We start from the raw sequence: 15,347 nt of genomic DNA, 5'->3' as shown, positions 1-15,347 counted from the left end.
ATGTGAGTGATACTTTGTGGCACTACAGAAAACTTTCACCACAATCAACTATGTTTGACTGCATTTCATGCAAGCACCCAAAATAATTCTAAGTCTAACCAGGACAGGACAGATGCTGTAACCAAAGGCTGGAAGTCCCAAGCCCGTTCAATGGAAAAAGTGCAATATAACATGGTAATTGAGAATTCAGAGCTGTGTTGTGGGTTGACACCAAGCACACAAACATGAAAAAAGATGTTTAAGAAATAATGAAGAGCCCAGGTCTTTATAGGGCTGGTACTGCAGGAATGAAATAGACATTGCCACACCAATGAATCAAAGACAAACTGGCTTTTCACTGACTGTTAAAGTAGAAAACAGCAAAATGAAGTTGATGCCAACTGAAGTGAACAGTTTTCAAAAAAAAACCCCGCAGCTCTAACACCGCATTTCAGTCTATGTACATTGCGTTCATTTGTTTTTTTTTTTTTATTATTTGAAATTAAAAAACAAAATGCAAATTACAAAGCCTTCATTCTGAAGGAAAGGCCTTGTATTTTCTCTTTTCGTTTAATCCTACAAAGTTCATTCATTCATTCATTTCCTTGCCCGCTTGTTCTTTTAGGGTGGTGGTAGCATTAGGGAGAGCAGAGGAGCCCAGATGTCCCTGTCCCTCACAACTTCCTCCCGCTCAACTGAGTCCCACCACCCTGCAGAGAAAAATTTATTTCAGCCAACTGTATCTGCAATACTCTGGCTAATGACAAAGAATAAGATCACGGATACAAGTGGCTGAAATTAGTTCTCTCTGCAGGATGGTGGGACTCACTCTCTGTGACAGGGTGACAAGTTCAGCCATCCGGGAGGAACTCAGAGTAGAGCTGCTACTCCTCCACATTGAGAGGAGTCAGCTGAGGTGGCCGGGCTTCTGGTAAGGATGCCCCCTGGGTGCGTCCCTTTGGAGTATACCAGGCACGGCCAACTGGGATGAGACCCCGAGGTCGGCCCAGGACCCGCTGGAGAGATTATATCTCCCAGTTGGCCTGGGAATGGCTGAGAATCCCCCAGGTTGAGCTGGAGGAAGTAGGACAAGTAGGTAAGAAAGTGGATGAATAGGATGGATGGTATCCATGACCTTATTCTTTCGGTCATAACCCAGAATTGGCCCCCGGCCAATAAGGTGCTGTCCCACCACAGTTCACCTGCCTCACTGGGTGCATGGGGCTTAAGGCTTTCAACCCGACAAGTGGACTGAAATTAAAGCACCAGGCAAAAAGATAACCAAGAAAAACAGGGAGGTCTTTAGGCTTGCCTGCTGGAATGTACGGTCTATGCTATCTGGCCTGACTGATAATCTACAAAATGTGAGTGACGCACGGAAGACTGCCGTAATCAACAATGAACTGAAGAGGGTTCGTGTTGACGTTGCCGCACTACAGGAGACAAGGCTAGCTGCGTCAGGATCCCTTATTAAGGCTGACTACACATTTCTCTGGCAAGGAAAATCAGACGGTGAACCAAGAGAACACGGGGTGGGTTTCGCTATCAGAAACGGTCTCTTGCAACTGGTGGAACTATGTCCGGGTGGATCAGAACGAATACTTTGCATCAAGCTACAAACCTGTGCCGGCTGTGCTCACCTAGTTAGCACCTATGCACCAACCCTCGGTGCTTCGCCCGAAACAAAAGACCGGTTTTACGACGATCTCCATGCCGTCCTGGAACACATACCTGCAAATGAGCAAGTATACCTTCTGGGTGATTTTAATGCAAGAGTAGGAGCTAATCGGGATTCTTGGCCCTCATGCTTAGGCTATTTCGGTGTGGGAAAAATGAATGAAAACAGACAGCGCCTGCTGGAACTCTGCACATATCACAACCTGTGCATTACTAACACCTTCTTCAACACAAAACCACAGCACAGGGTTTCCTGGAGACATCCACGCTCGAAGCACTGGCACCAACTGGACTTGGTGATCACTAGGCAAGCAAACTTGAACAATGTCTTCTTTACACGCAGCTTCCAGAGCACTGACTGCGATACGGATCACTCGCTTGTGTGTTCAAAAGTAACTGCTTGGGTATCAGCTTAACATCATTCGAAACCCTATGGGAAGCCCCGCATCGATGGAAACAAGGCACTGCATGTAGAGACTGCAAAGATATTCCGTGACTGCCTTGAGAAAACGCTACCCACCAGATGCGTTACAGAAAGCGTCACCTCGAAGTGGGATCACCTAAGGGACACAATTCGTGACACAGCCTTGGCAGTTTTCGGGAGGAAGTCTAGGAAAGTGAACGATTGGTTTGAGGAGTACTTTGACATGATGATTCCAGCTGTTGAGAAGAAACATGCCGCCTTTCTGGAACACAAACGTTCACCCTGCGAGAACACCAAGCGAGCGCTGAGAGCAGCCAGAGCAGAAGTTCAGCGAACAGCCAGGCGGTGTGCGAACGACTACTGGCTCAACTTGTGTAACAAGATTCAGATCCATGCCAGCTTCGGTCATCTCCGGGAGATGTATGATGGCATCAAGCAAGCTATCGGTCCCAGGCAGAATAAGACAGCTCCTCTGAAGTCCAAGTCAGGTGATATTATAACCGACAAAACCAAACAGATGGAGCGCTGGCTGGAATATTTCTCCGAACTGTATGACCTTCAAGAGCACAGTGTCAGACACCGCTCTTCAAGCCACTGAACAGTTGCCACTCATGAGTGAGCTGGATGACCTGCCCACGGTGGAGGAACTCAAGAACTCCATCAACCACCTAGTTGCTGGTAAAGCTCCAGGACAGGACGGCATACCGCCAGAAGTCATCAAGTGTGCTAGAGATACTCTTCTGCAACCTCTCCATGAGTTACTGTGTCAGTGCTGGGAAGAAGGTGTGGTTCCACAGAATATGCAAAATGCCACGATTGTAACTCTACAAGAACAAGGGAGACCGAAGTGACTGTAACAACTACCGTGGCATCTCACTCCTCAGTGTTACTGGGAAACTCTTTGCTCAAGTTGTCCTCAGAAGGCTTCAAAAAACTGCCGAGCGGATCTACCCGGCATCACAATGCGGCTTCCGTGCCGGACGATCAACCGTTGATATGATCTTCTCCTTGAGGCAGCTGCAGGAAAAGTGTAGAGAGCAAAGGAAACCCTTGTACGTCGCTTTCATCCATCTGACCAAGGCGTTTGATACCATCAGCAGAAGTGGGGTTTTCCGGGTTCTCGGCAAAATCGGCTGTCCGCCTAAGCTACTTAAGCTGATTCAATCCTTCCATGCTGATATGCAGGGCACAGTCCGCTTCAATGGATCAACGTCTGACGCTTTTAGCATCAAAAGTGGTCTCAAGCAGGGATGCGTGCTCGCTCCAACTCTTTTTGGGATCTTCTTCGCAGTGCTGCTGAAGAAAGCCTTCGGAAATTCCACAGAGGGGATTTACCTACACACCTGAAGTGACGGGAACCTGTTTAACCTCGCGAGGCTTAAGGCCCGGTCGAAGGTACGAAAGGTTTTCATCCGTGATATGCTGTTTGCTGATGACGCTGCTCTGGTGTCACACACACAGGAAGAGCTTCAGCGGCAAATGGATTGCTTCTCTCGCACAGTTGAGGTCTTTGGTCTCAAAATAAGCTTGGAGAAAACCAATGTTATGGGACAAAGTACTCCTCAACCTCCATCACTCCCCATCGGCAACTACACTCTTGAGGTTGTTCACGCATTCAATTACCTCGGGTCGACCATCACAGATACCATGTCACTGGAGCCTGAGCTCAATAAAAGAATAGGAAAAGCCGCCACGACTCTGTCCAGTCTCAGCAGGAGAGTGTGGATGAATGGCATGCTCTCCAGGCATACTAAGATCAAAGTTTACTGCGCTTGCGTTCTTGGAGTTCTGCTCTACGGAAGTGAAACATGGACTTTGTATGCCCACCAGGAGAAAAGATTGAACACATTCCACCTGCATTGTCTCAGACGCATCCTCCAGATCTCGTGGAAGGACAAAGTTACTAACAGTGACGTCCTTAATCAGGCTGGATTGCCAAGCATGCAGACCATCCTCAGGCAACGCAGGCTATGGTGGATAGGGCATGTCTGTCGGATGGATGATGGAAGGATCCCGAAAGACATCCTGTATGGGGAACTGGCCTTTGGTGTACGTCCAACCGGACGGCCCCATTTGCGCTTCAAGGATGTGTGCAAAAAGGATTTGAGAGAGCTTGACATTAATGTGAACGGCTGGGAGGAGCTGGCAACTGATCGTTGCAGCTGGAGGCGGGAACTTCATCAAGGTCTGGGACGTGGCGAACAAAAGCTGCGACTACAGACTGAGGAGAGGCGAAGACGCAGGAAGGTCAGGCTTCAAGTGGAACATACGAACAGCACCCAGCACATCTGCTGCAACTGTGGCAAGGACTGTCATTCTCGTTTGGGCCTTCACAGTCATGGCCGGCGATGCAAACCACCGTGAAGTGGACAAAACCAAGGCGCAATTCCATGGTCTTTCTAGACTGATGGATGCCAATGATGATGATGAACCCAGAGTTCATGACCACAGGTAAGGGTAGGGACATCCAGAAGCAGTCTTTTCTAAGGATGTGCCTGCATTTTCCAGCAGGACAACGTCAAACTGCATTCTGCCTGGATTACAAGTGAATAGCTGCATAAGCAGCAAGTGCAGGTACTAGACTAGCCTGCCTGCAGTCCTAACCTGTCTCCGATTGAGAAGGTGTTGCACATTACGAAGCACAAAATACGGCAACAAAGGCCTCGTACAATTGTGCCTGCATAATGGGGAAAATCCCACTTGCTCAGCTTAACTGGTGTCTTTAGTGCTCAAACGATTAATAAGTGCTATTACAAGACATGCTAATGTTACAGTAGTAAACACCTGACTCTCCCAACTTCTTTGGAATGTGTTGCAGGCAGTTTCAGAATAAACATACATATTGAAAACAATTTAGTTGATTAGGTAAAACACTAAATACCTTGTCCTTATATTGTATTTATTTGAATACACATGAAAGTATATTTACAAATCATTCCTTGATTTTACTGCCATTTTCCATACTTTCCCAACTTTCTTGCAAATGGGGTTGTAGTAACAGTATAAAGTGGGCTATCATACCACCTGGTTTACTGTGTTACTAGAAGCGCTACATGGTGTTTTGCTTTGGAATACTTGCAGAGAAGTACTCAGTTATGACTCTCCTTCCAACTATGCCACACATCTAACACATTTCATGAAAAAAGGGGAAAAAAAAAAAAAAAAAAAAAAAAAACTTAATATTTTGTAACAAATACTAAAGGTTAGTAGGTAGGAACATGAAATGTGCCAAACGTAGCAGAAACAAAGGAGTCCAAATACAAGTTTCTGCAGCGTTGTGGGGGGGCTGGAGTGACATGTGCCACGTAAACAACCTTCAATACTTCCAGAACCAAAGGAGATACAACCGCAGTTTAAACGGCACAAAAAGAACCCAAATTACAGTGTCTCCAGAGCTGTGGGGGAGCTGAGTGACATCACTTCCTGGAAAAACAAATGTTAATATCTCAAAAACAGCAGCAGCACAAATGTAGCACTAATGAATAAGGTTTTCTTAATTTGTGCCGTTTGTAAGGGGGCCAACTTCACAGACCTATAAACAGCATCTGCTGACTAGAATGCTGAGCATTGGGTATTCTTAATGCACAAATCTTAATTTTCCCATCATTATGAAAGTCTAAAGTACACAGTAGATCAACACATTGCTACTGTATTTTCAGGAAAAGAAAATCTAAAAATGACAATCAGCATCACACTGTAAATATTTACTATGCCCTGCATCATGAATGAGAACACTAGAATGTGTTGTTCTTTGCTGCTGGCTCTGAATCAGCTTAACCCTTCAACGTGGGTAACCCTGCTGAAAAGCAGAGTCCACATATCATGGTACCTTAACCTGAAACTGGATTTAGTTACACTGTTAAATTAATTACACTGTTAAATAAAAACTAGAGAAAAACAAACAATCCAATGTGAGCAGTCAAAGCCAATAACCAGAATGACAGAAATTTGGACTACAGATGGATTCTGCTCTTCCACCTACAAGGTTATAAATGCCTGTTTGTGGCCAAATTCAGTTTTAGGTACTGACTAACGTCAAATGGACTATGGAATGAAACAGCTTTGACAGTCCAAATGTCAGCAATACATGGCTGTGCAGTCACACAGCTTTATATATTAACTCTGAAACACCAAGAAACAGCTAATAAATTGAAATGTTGAGCACCTGTGCTGGTAGCATTATATCACCTGTAATAAATTTAATAAACTTGTAAATCTAATAAATTAGCAGTCCATGATAAAACCCAATGTGCTGGAAGTACAGAAAGGACCTTGGGGTCAAATTTCACATACCTGTGCGCAACACCACCTCTGCATTTTTCCAACAAAACTGAGCGTGCTGACAAGACAAGACAAGGCACACTTACTAGAGGAGATAGTCCGCTGTTCAAGGCCTCTAGTGCTGTTGATATTATTGCTCCCATCCCTGCTTACATTACACTTCCTTGGTTAGCCACAACTGTACTTTTAGCTCACAAGAAAGTCAGAACACAACCCCCCCCCCAACCTATGAGCTTCTGGCACTTATTCTATTTTTTGGAATTTTTCAGGACATTGACAAAAACAGGCAAGGCTATTTATGATGTGCCACTGATATCAAATATACAGCAGTAAAAATGAAATTCTCAAAGTAGTTTCTATTCCCGCACTTGAGCTGATTAAAGTTCTTAAGGGAAACAATACTTGCTCACATCACACAGCACCATGGTGCTTCTTCAAAACATTTCTTTTCATACCAGGGCCAGTGAACAACATTTATAAAGTAATCAATAAATGTACTTTGCACAATGCACATAGAGCCCACCTCTGTGGCAGTTTCGTTGTGTGGTTCAAAGATAAGGAAAATCTGCCAGAGAGGGGAAGACGAACGAAACAAGTAAAGAACAAAGAGGAGAGGAAGGCACTATCCCTTATCCACCTTGGCAGTTTTTTTCTGTTCCCAAGTGATACGTTTCACACATACATATTTCTCCAACTTTCACAATGTTGCCTAACTCCTGGAAATTGTGGAAGAAGTAATACAGAAGAGAACACAAACATATGCCCAATGCAGACAATGACTCTTACCCTCCATACACCACCTTGGACAAACTGCAGCACCTTCAGAAAAACACAGGTACCTTCAGTGAGTATATAGAACAAATGGTGCGATCTCAGATATTCCAAAAAAGCCACCTGTGAAACCATCTCTGGAGTATATGTATACTTTCCATCACATTGGCATCTCATTCTCAGCAAATCACAACTCTCTAAAGGAAATCTAATGTCAGAGCTTAAATAATACTATAATTTTTATATATTCACTTGTTGTTCCAAGAAGCTACCTCAGGCCATCCATCCGATCCATGCCAACAGCCACTCGAGACTCGAGTCCTCTGTCTGTAGGTAGAACTAAGCTGTCTGTACTTTGTTTATTATTTACACTTATTTTTATTTACTTTTTCCTAATGCAACTGGTAACTTGTTACATATAGGCAGCTGAGCTGGAGCCTCGTACAATTTGATCCTTGGGATCAAGACGTTTTTATCTATCTGTCGCGGAGTGCCATTTTACTAGACACGCCGAATCCACTGGAATAATAATGCTATCTGGACACTGACGGACGTCAAATCATGGTAAACCTGGCTAGCGGAGATCATCCAAATTCTCTCTCATTAACAGTCCGTTTCCAGAACTCGTCCCGTGTAGCCGGTAAACATCATGCGTCTCCGTCAGCGAAGTAACCGATTGTTTCACTTTGTTTCTCGCGCGCGCTCTTCTTAAGTCTCACAGCAGGGCAAACGCATCGCACTGACTGAATGTGGAAATACTCGATAGAAGATAATAGAAGAGGACAAAATGTGTGTTTCCGTGCTGGACAGACAGTGAACTCCTCGGTTGTAGCGAGTCCTGCGGGCCTAGCTGGCGGCCGCCGCTCTCATTCTGTTCGCGACACCTACCTCGACCGCCCGCGCGGAGCCACCGAACGCATGATCACTTCGCCATCTCTAATGCACACTTTAATCCAGCCACAACACGTGTGCCCGAGACGTTGATCTAGTCATACGGATGAAACAAACACCAACACCAACTTTCCGACCCGCACGCAGCCGAAAGACGCGAGACCGCGGGGAGAGCGAGGCGGCTGGTGTACCCGTGCACGGACTCCATACCTGATCCTCTACGCTTCACAAAGTAGATGTACAGTGCCTGCGCTTCAGTCTCTCACAGATTATCTTGACAGCGGTGACAACGGAAGAAAGCTGTCTCGCAATGTTGGCCTTCCACAAGCCAAACCCGGAGCACAATTATTTAGCTTCCTTGGCTAATCGCCCGAGTCCCATAAATTATTATATTATAATACACTGATGTATAAAAATAAACCTAAAATGCATTACACCTCCCAGATTTTCATGAACTCGAGTGTATCACAGCGTTTTTTTCTTTAATTTTCGCTTTAGCCTTTGTATTTTGTTGGACGATCTCTCGTCACTCTATTGTCAATATTACTGAGCTGAGTTCATGGCACACATAACAGCGGCGAGCGCGCGCGCACACACACATCCGTGCTGTCAGGCTACGACTTGAGGCCGCTGGCCATTGGCCGGTTTGAAGGAAATAAGGGATTGGGTTGGGCTTTGGATGACGTCCATCATTTGACTTCATATTCCTGAGCGCAATGAATAGTTAATAGTTAAGGTCGGTTGATGAGAACCTGACTTGGAAGGAGATGAGATAAAACTGCGAAAGGCACGCAATTCCCATTATAGAATGAGGCTCAGCCGCTCCCCCGCCCCTTTCCACACCTCCCGCTTCACCTCGCCCCGCCCCCTTCATTCCCTTCTCTTGTAATGAAGACGAGCGTCGGTCTGGTGGCGCCCTTGTGCAATAGAAGCAAACCCTTGTCATTGTGAAGATGTGCATGCAGTTTTTTAAAAATGTTTTATTAAAGTGTAATAAAGTTAAAAAAAAAATAATAAAAAAAGCTACAGGGAATTTTAGTCCATTTTGACGACTGCTTTGTAGTTGATTGTATGCTATATTTTTAAATGAATTTACATACAATACTGAATACTGTGTGTATATCTGTAATTACATTTCACTCAACTTGGCAGGTAAAGTATGAAAGCAAGATGAGAATACTCTATACTGTAATGACCCACATTACTGGGAGTTTGAGAGGGAAAATGGGTTTATTGTAAATAGTTGAGGGGGGGCATGGTAGCACAGCGGGTTTGGCCAGGGCCTACTGTCTGGTATGTCTGGGGTTTGAGTCCTGCTTGGGGTGCCTTGCGATGGACTGGCGTCCCATCCAGGGTGTGTTCCCTCCTCCTCCAGCCTCGCACCCTGTGCTGCCGGGTTAGGCTCAAGCTCACTGCGCCCCTTGCTCAGGACAAGCAGCTTCAGACAATGTGCGTGTGTGTGTAAATAGTTGAACTGTAGGTAAAATGGAATTGTGTTCAACTGCTATGGAGGCTCACGGGAATGTAAGGGGTTGAGTGTGGAAGGGGGAAAGCCTGAGAGGTGCTAAGCAGCCTGGGAAGATTATGTTGATGTGCAGGTCCTTGAGGAAAAGGGGTTCTCAGACCAAGAGAACCTTGGTGTAGCAAATGGTAGGGAACAAACTAGGTTTGCTTGAGACTTTCATGTCTGCAGCTATGTCTCCTTCTCTCAATGCAATGCATAAATTGTACCTTTGCTGAGATGTACATCGCTTTGGACAAAAGCATCTGCTAAATGAATAAATGTAAATGTAAGAACATTATTTTCTTGTGTTCGCACCTACCTCTCGCTGCACTCTGTTTGAATAGTGCAAAGAAAGATGCACGGACAGTGTTCATTATGATGTTCATTATATCAATATTTTTTCATTGAGGGAGTATATCAATATTGTCTAAGCAACTACACTGCCTTCCTGCCTCTGACAACATCCAAGGCTGTGCTGACTGGAATTGCTTTGAATTGTGACAGGTTTACCTCATAGTGTCTCAGTACAGGGCCAGACATCACCCAATGCTTGATCTTCTGCACACATGCATTGTGTTTTTGGAGCCAGTGCCAGACTAAGTTCGTGTTCATGAGTGTCCTCAGTGGCTCACATACCTCTGACAGCCTGGGCAGGAATCTTGACAGATATGTGACAAACTCAAAAAAGCATTGCACTGTTTTTGCATCTTGTAGTGCTGGCATCTCCATTGCAGGCTTTACTGTTTTTAGGTATGGTTTCAGACCACTGGATTTGGCCATGAAAACACACTTCTGAGACCTTGAACTGGAGCATTTTTTTTTTTTTACACTGAACCTCAGTTTTACCTGTCTGAAGTGTTTAATGAGGGCAAGTAGTTTGGCATCATGGTTGCAATCTGCTTTCGCCTCTCTATCTCCACACCTTGTCAGCTATTGGCTCTACACCACAGATGCCCACCAGTAGCTTATGCTGCTATCTTTTGTATACCTCAGGTGCCACAGAAACACCAAAGGGGAGTTTAAGCCACTTTTTCCACCCCCAAGGTGTCCAAAAGGTTGTCATATAGCTGCTGTCATCATCAAGTTTGCACTGTAGGAAGACTGTACCTTTGTATACACAAGGGTGAAGATCTTAGCTTTCAGGAGCTTTTAAACCACATCTTCGAGGGTGGGCATGATGCAATGAGACTGTCAGAGAGCCTAGTTGAGGTTCTTGGGATAAATGCAAACTCAAAGCTTGTCAGGCTTCTTAACAATAACCTTATTACGAATCCAGTCAATTGGTTCTCTCACTGAACTAGTGTGTCCATCTGCTTCATACTGATCAAGCTGTCATTGGGGCTTTCATGGAAACTGAAATGTTTCTGGGTGCTTTACTGACATATCCAGCTGAGAAAGGATCTTGCCTGACATGGATTCCAGGATATGTCCTGAGGAGTAACACTCTGTTTAGGGGTTACATGGTACACTGGCATCTATGACATGGGGATCTGCAGGTATGGTGATGTGAAGGAGGCCAAAGCATTCGCATGTGGAGCCAGACAGCAAAAGCTGCTGGTCAGTCTCCACAGTCCCAAACTCTACTTTGTGTCTCCTGACACAGATAGTGTCATGTGTCACAAAAAGTCCAAACAAGGTCATGAGCTGCCATGAATAATTTGACAGTAGCTGAACTCTCAGAGCAAGCAGCATCTTATCCTTAAAGGTCATCAAATCATAGGTGGCCCCTGAATCTATCTGACACCACAGAGGCATGTGGTTAAAACAAAAGTTAAAATCCATTTATGACCTCTGGCACACTGAGCTACTGTATTCAGGGATGAAAACTTCTGTGTACTTCTCACTCCTCAAGTTAGGATCTGCACTGCTAGTGCTGCATATCTTCCCATCCGGCTGCTTTTTCCAGATTTTCAAGCAGACTCGTGCAAAGAGATTATTAGTGCCACAAGTTTTGCACGGTTTCTTATTAGCGGGCTGTGTTCTCTCCCTCTGGAGTTGTTTGAGCTACAGTACCAGCATGCAGGGGCAGAGTGCTATGTGGGCTGTGCAGGGCGGTTCGGCTTATCGCTTGCTTGCATGCAATATTAACATTGTCAATACGTGGCTTGTCTACTAGCACGGATTTCAGCCTCATACCGATCAGTTCTGTTGCTCTGCACGTCTCACAAGCGTCATTTGGTGTTAAATTTCGCTCCTTCAACAAGCACAGGTGTGTGTTCTCATCTGCTATGCTCAGCACGATTTTATCCCTTATCAGTTCGTCTTTCAATGCACCATTTTCACGTCTAGCAGCCTTTTCACTCAAACAAGTAATAAAACTATCAACTGGCTCACCTTCCTCCTGTTTGCAGCATAACACGTACCACGTATATCACACTTTTCACTGGTCTGAAGGTCGTCCAGAATAACACTCATGGCCGATGTCGTTACGTCGTTCAAGAGTCAGGACTCAGTTTGAGACTGCTCATACACGTGACGGAATTCATCGCCCATCACAGCCCTTGACGTGGCAGCCTGCACGTACTTCTCTTTCTCCAAGAAGGCCGTAGTAGTCCTCAAGTTCTGCTTGAAACATTTCGCAATTTGCACAGACATTTCCCACAAGCTCAGTCGTTGCAAGTGGTGGGATATTGTTGGGGCCATCACTCCTCAGGATGCTGAAAAGCGGCTGACTGCTCACTGAAACGGACAAACTGTTGCAAATTTGTCTATCTAAACCGTTTGGTACAAAGATGAAATCACTCGGTGGTGAAAGGAGTAAGACTCACTTCTGACACTATTTTTCAGGGTACAGAAATAAAGACACGGAGATCTAGCATAAAACCACACTCTATTCTGAACCGTATGCATGCAGTAACTCAGAACCTCCAAAAACACTGAATAGCAGTCTACCCCGAGTCCTCAATAGATCTGTCTAGTGGTGCTACGCAGGTAATGTCCCATAGCACAGCTGTTTCTTCGCAAAAAGTGACCAAAGTCACCATCTGTGTGTATGTGGCTTTTTCCTTTAACCCCAGAAAAATACAAACTCTTGTAAGATCAGAGAGCTGTGTGTGGTCACAAAAGGGTATTTGAAACAGCAGCCAAGTTTACAGATGTGTCGTTTCCAGCCACACACAACACCACATGTATGGAAATTAATATTGGAGCTAGTACACATCTACCTTTTTTCCATCGTCACTTTCTATGGGCCATCCCCACCACCTGGGGGAACCACAGAGGCCTTTCCAGTCAGTGATCTTTTCAGTCCTTGCTCCTGTGTTACAAGACCTAATCCTAAATTTTGAAGATCAGCATAATGCTTCTTCCAGTATTTAACATTTATAAAACTAGAAAGGCTATGGACCTGTTGTATTTTATTGTTTGTATTTGGTTGTTAACTTGTAATTGCTGATGAATGATTGGCATTGAGTTTAATTGTACAATTTGAAATGCGATTTATAGAACTGCCACTAGATGTCCATACGTTAATTACGTTCCTTGGTCTTTTTGCGTAAATGTAAAAGTAGTGAAGAAGAGTGTACTGCCTCAGAGTGTACAAGTGGAGCGACGGATATTTGTTGGTATTTTAATTAAATGTAACGTTTTGTTAGAAACCCAGGAGTCGGTCTCGTCATTTGCGAACTTGAAAGGCTGCAACGTGGTTCGTGACAACAACATTTTTTGGTGCCGAAACCCGGGAAGAGGCGAACTAAACGGATAGCTCGTTGCACCTAGCCGCGAAGGTGAAAGAGAAAATGTCGGACCGACTACAGAGGCTGAAACATAAACGCGGAGTTTTGCGGGCATCCGCAACGAAACTACTCCGGTCTCTAGAAGAAGAAACATGTAAGGACAACGTGAATGGCGACCGTTTGAGAGAGTTGTTGTCCATGCTCTCCATTAAGGAGGAGAATCTCCGCGAATTGGATAAAGACATAGAAGACGAAATACCAATAGACGAGCTAGATGCAGATGTCGCGAAAACCGCAGACTATCAGGACCACATCAGTCTGTGGAAAACCCGTGCTGCCAGGCTGATTGAACGTCAGACTGAAGCGGCGGAAGGAGTAAGGGCGGCCCGGCTAAGTGATGTGAGTACGCATACAGACATATTAACTAATAGATCATCGGTGAAATTACCGAAGCTGTCTATAAGTAAATTTAACGGAGAAGTATGTCTTTGGCAAGAGTTCTGGGATCAGTTTGAAACTGCTATCCATGAAAACAGAGAATTAAGCAAAACGGAGAAATTTGCTTACTTGAAGTCATACCTCACTGGACCTGCTGCCCGAGCTGTTGCAGGATTAAAGATATCGGACAGCAATTATGACACAGCAGTTGATATGCTGAAGGAAAGATTTGGAAGAAAGGACCTTGTGGTGAGTGCGCACATGTCCAAATTATTGAAATTGACTCCAGTAAAGAAATCTTCCGACGTTGAAGCATTAAGACAACTGTATGACGAATGTGAGGTACAGATCAGAAGTTTAGAATCCTTAGGTGTTGTATCAGACACTTATGGAGGATTATTGTGCCCCATACTGCTTCAAATGATACCAGATGATCTTGCCCTTGAGTACACCCGCAAAATGAGTCCAGGTCATGAATGGAAGGTTCTTGAGCTTGTTACTTTTCTGCAATGGGAGGTTGAAAGTAGAGAGCGTGCGATGCACTTGACTGACGCAGGAACCATAACCAAGGATGTACAGGCTTCTCACAAGCAACACTGTAAAGTAGATGTACGGAGCGAGACAAGGGTCAGAAGGGCAAATGTGCCTACAGCCGCAGCTCTCCACACAGGCAGTTCGACCGCACCTCTTACTTGTATATTCTGTGATAGCACAAGCCACAAATCAGAAGCGTGCACGGATGACACAGTGAACACCCGAAAAGAGAAATTAAAGAAAATGGGGAGGTGCTTTATTTGCCTACGACCACGACACATCGCAAAGGTTTGCAAAACAAAGGGTGTGTCATGCACTGCTTGTGGCAGAAGACACCACGCTACATTGTGTGACAAGGCCAAACAAGCAGAAGCCCCCAATGACACTGAAGGTTCTACAGATGCACTAATTTCATCCGTTATGCCCCGTACTGCAAACACACACACGAAGGGTCAGAACACTGTGCTCTTGCAAACAGTGAGAGCATGGACTGAAGGACCCAGCGGACGGAAGGCGGTGCGCTGTTTAATGGATGGTGGGAGCCAACGAAGTTTCATCCACGAGAAGCAGGTAAAGATTTTGGGTCTACCAGTTCAAAGGAGGGAGACTCTAAAGTTGCATACCTTTGGTTCTGAGAACCCGGTAACGGCTGTGAGAAATGTTGTAAAATTAGTGCTGGAGAATGTCTGGAATAAGGAACAGAAAATAGAGATTGAAGCCATTGAGACACCGCAAGTGTGCACTGCAATTATGAAGGTGCCTGGTGAACACATTCGACACCAGCTAGAGAAGAGAGGCCTACCACTAGCAGATGTCTCAGTCGATAGCAGGGAGGAGCCAGAAATATCCGTACTGATTGGCGCCGATTACTACTGGAAGATATTGTCAGGAAGAGTAGAGCGAATATCAGAAGCCCTAGTAGCTGTAGAAACAATATTTGGCTGGGCAGTACAGGGACCAGTCTCTGCTTCAAATATGGGTGAGGTTGCTTGTATGAACATTGGAATAAGTGAATGCAATGAAGTCTCAAAGCAGCTGCGCATGTTCTGGGAATTGGATTCCCTTGGCATAACACAGGGAGATGGGGACAGCGCAGATGACCGCGAAGCTAGACAGAGCTTTGAGGAGTCAGTCAAATATATTAGAGGGCGATATGAGGTAGGGTTACCGTGGA

The 15,347-nt window shown here is 45.1% G+C and overlaps 1 protein-coding gene across 4 annotated transcripts in view; it reads right to left on the bottom strand.

Moving 5' to 3' along the window:
* LOC108941963 (serine/threonine-protein phosphatase 2A 56 kDa regulatory subunit epsilon isoform-like) overlaps positions 1-8,597 on the bottom strand; it is a 57,102-nt gene extending 48,505 nt beyond the window's left edge. For all 4 annotated transcript variants that reach the window (XR_001966671.2, XM_018764924.1, XM_018764923.2 and 1 more), the window contains exon 1: positions 8,234-8,597. The gene's annotated coding sequence lies outside the window, so the exon portion shown is untranslated. The remainder of the gene's footprint in view (positions 1-8,233) is intronic.
* Positions 8,598-15,347: the final 6,750 nt, after the last annotated feature.

Source organism: Scleropages formosus, chromosome 21, assembly GCF_900964775.1.
Source record: "Scleropages formosus chromosome 21, fSclFor1.1, whole genome shotgun sequence".
Classification (NCBI taxonomy): domain Eukaryota; kingdom Metazoa; phylum Chordata; class Actinopteri; order Osteoglossiformes; family Osteoglossidae; genus Scleropages; species Scleropages formosus.
Note: the sequence above shows the minus strand (reverse complement) of the source record. Positions and strands in the feature narration are given on the sequence as shown.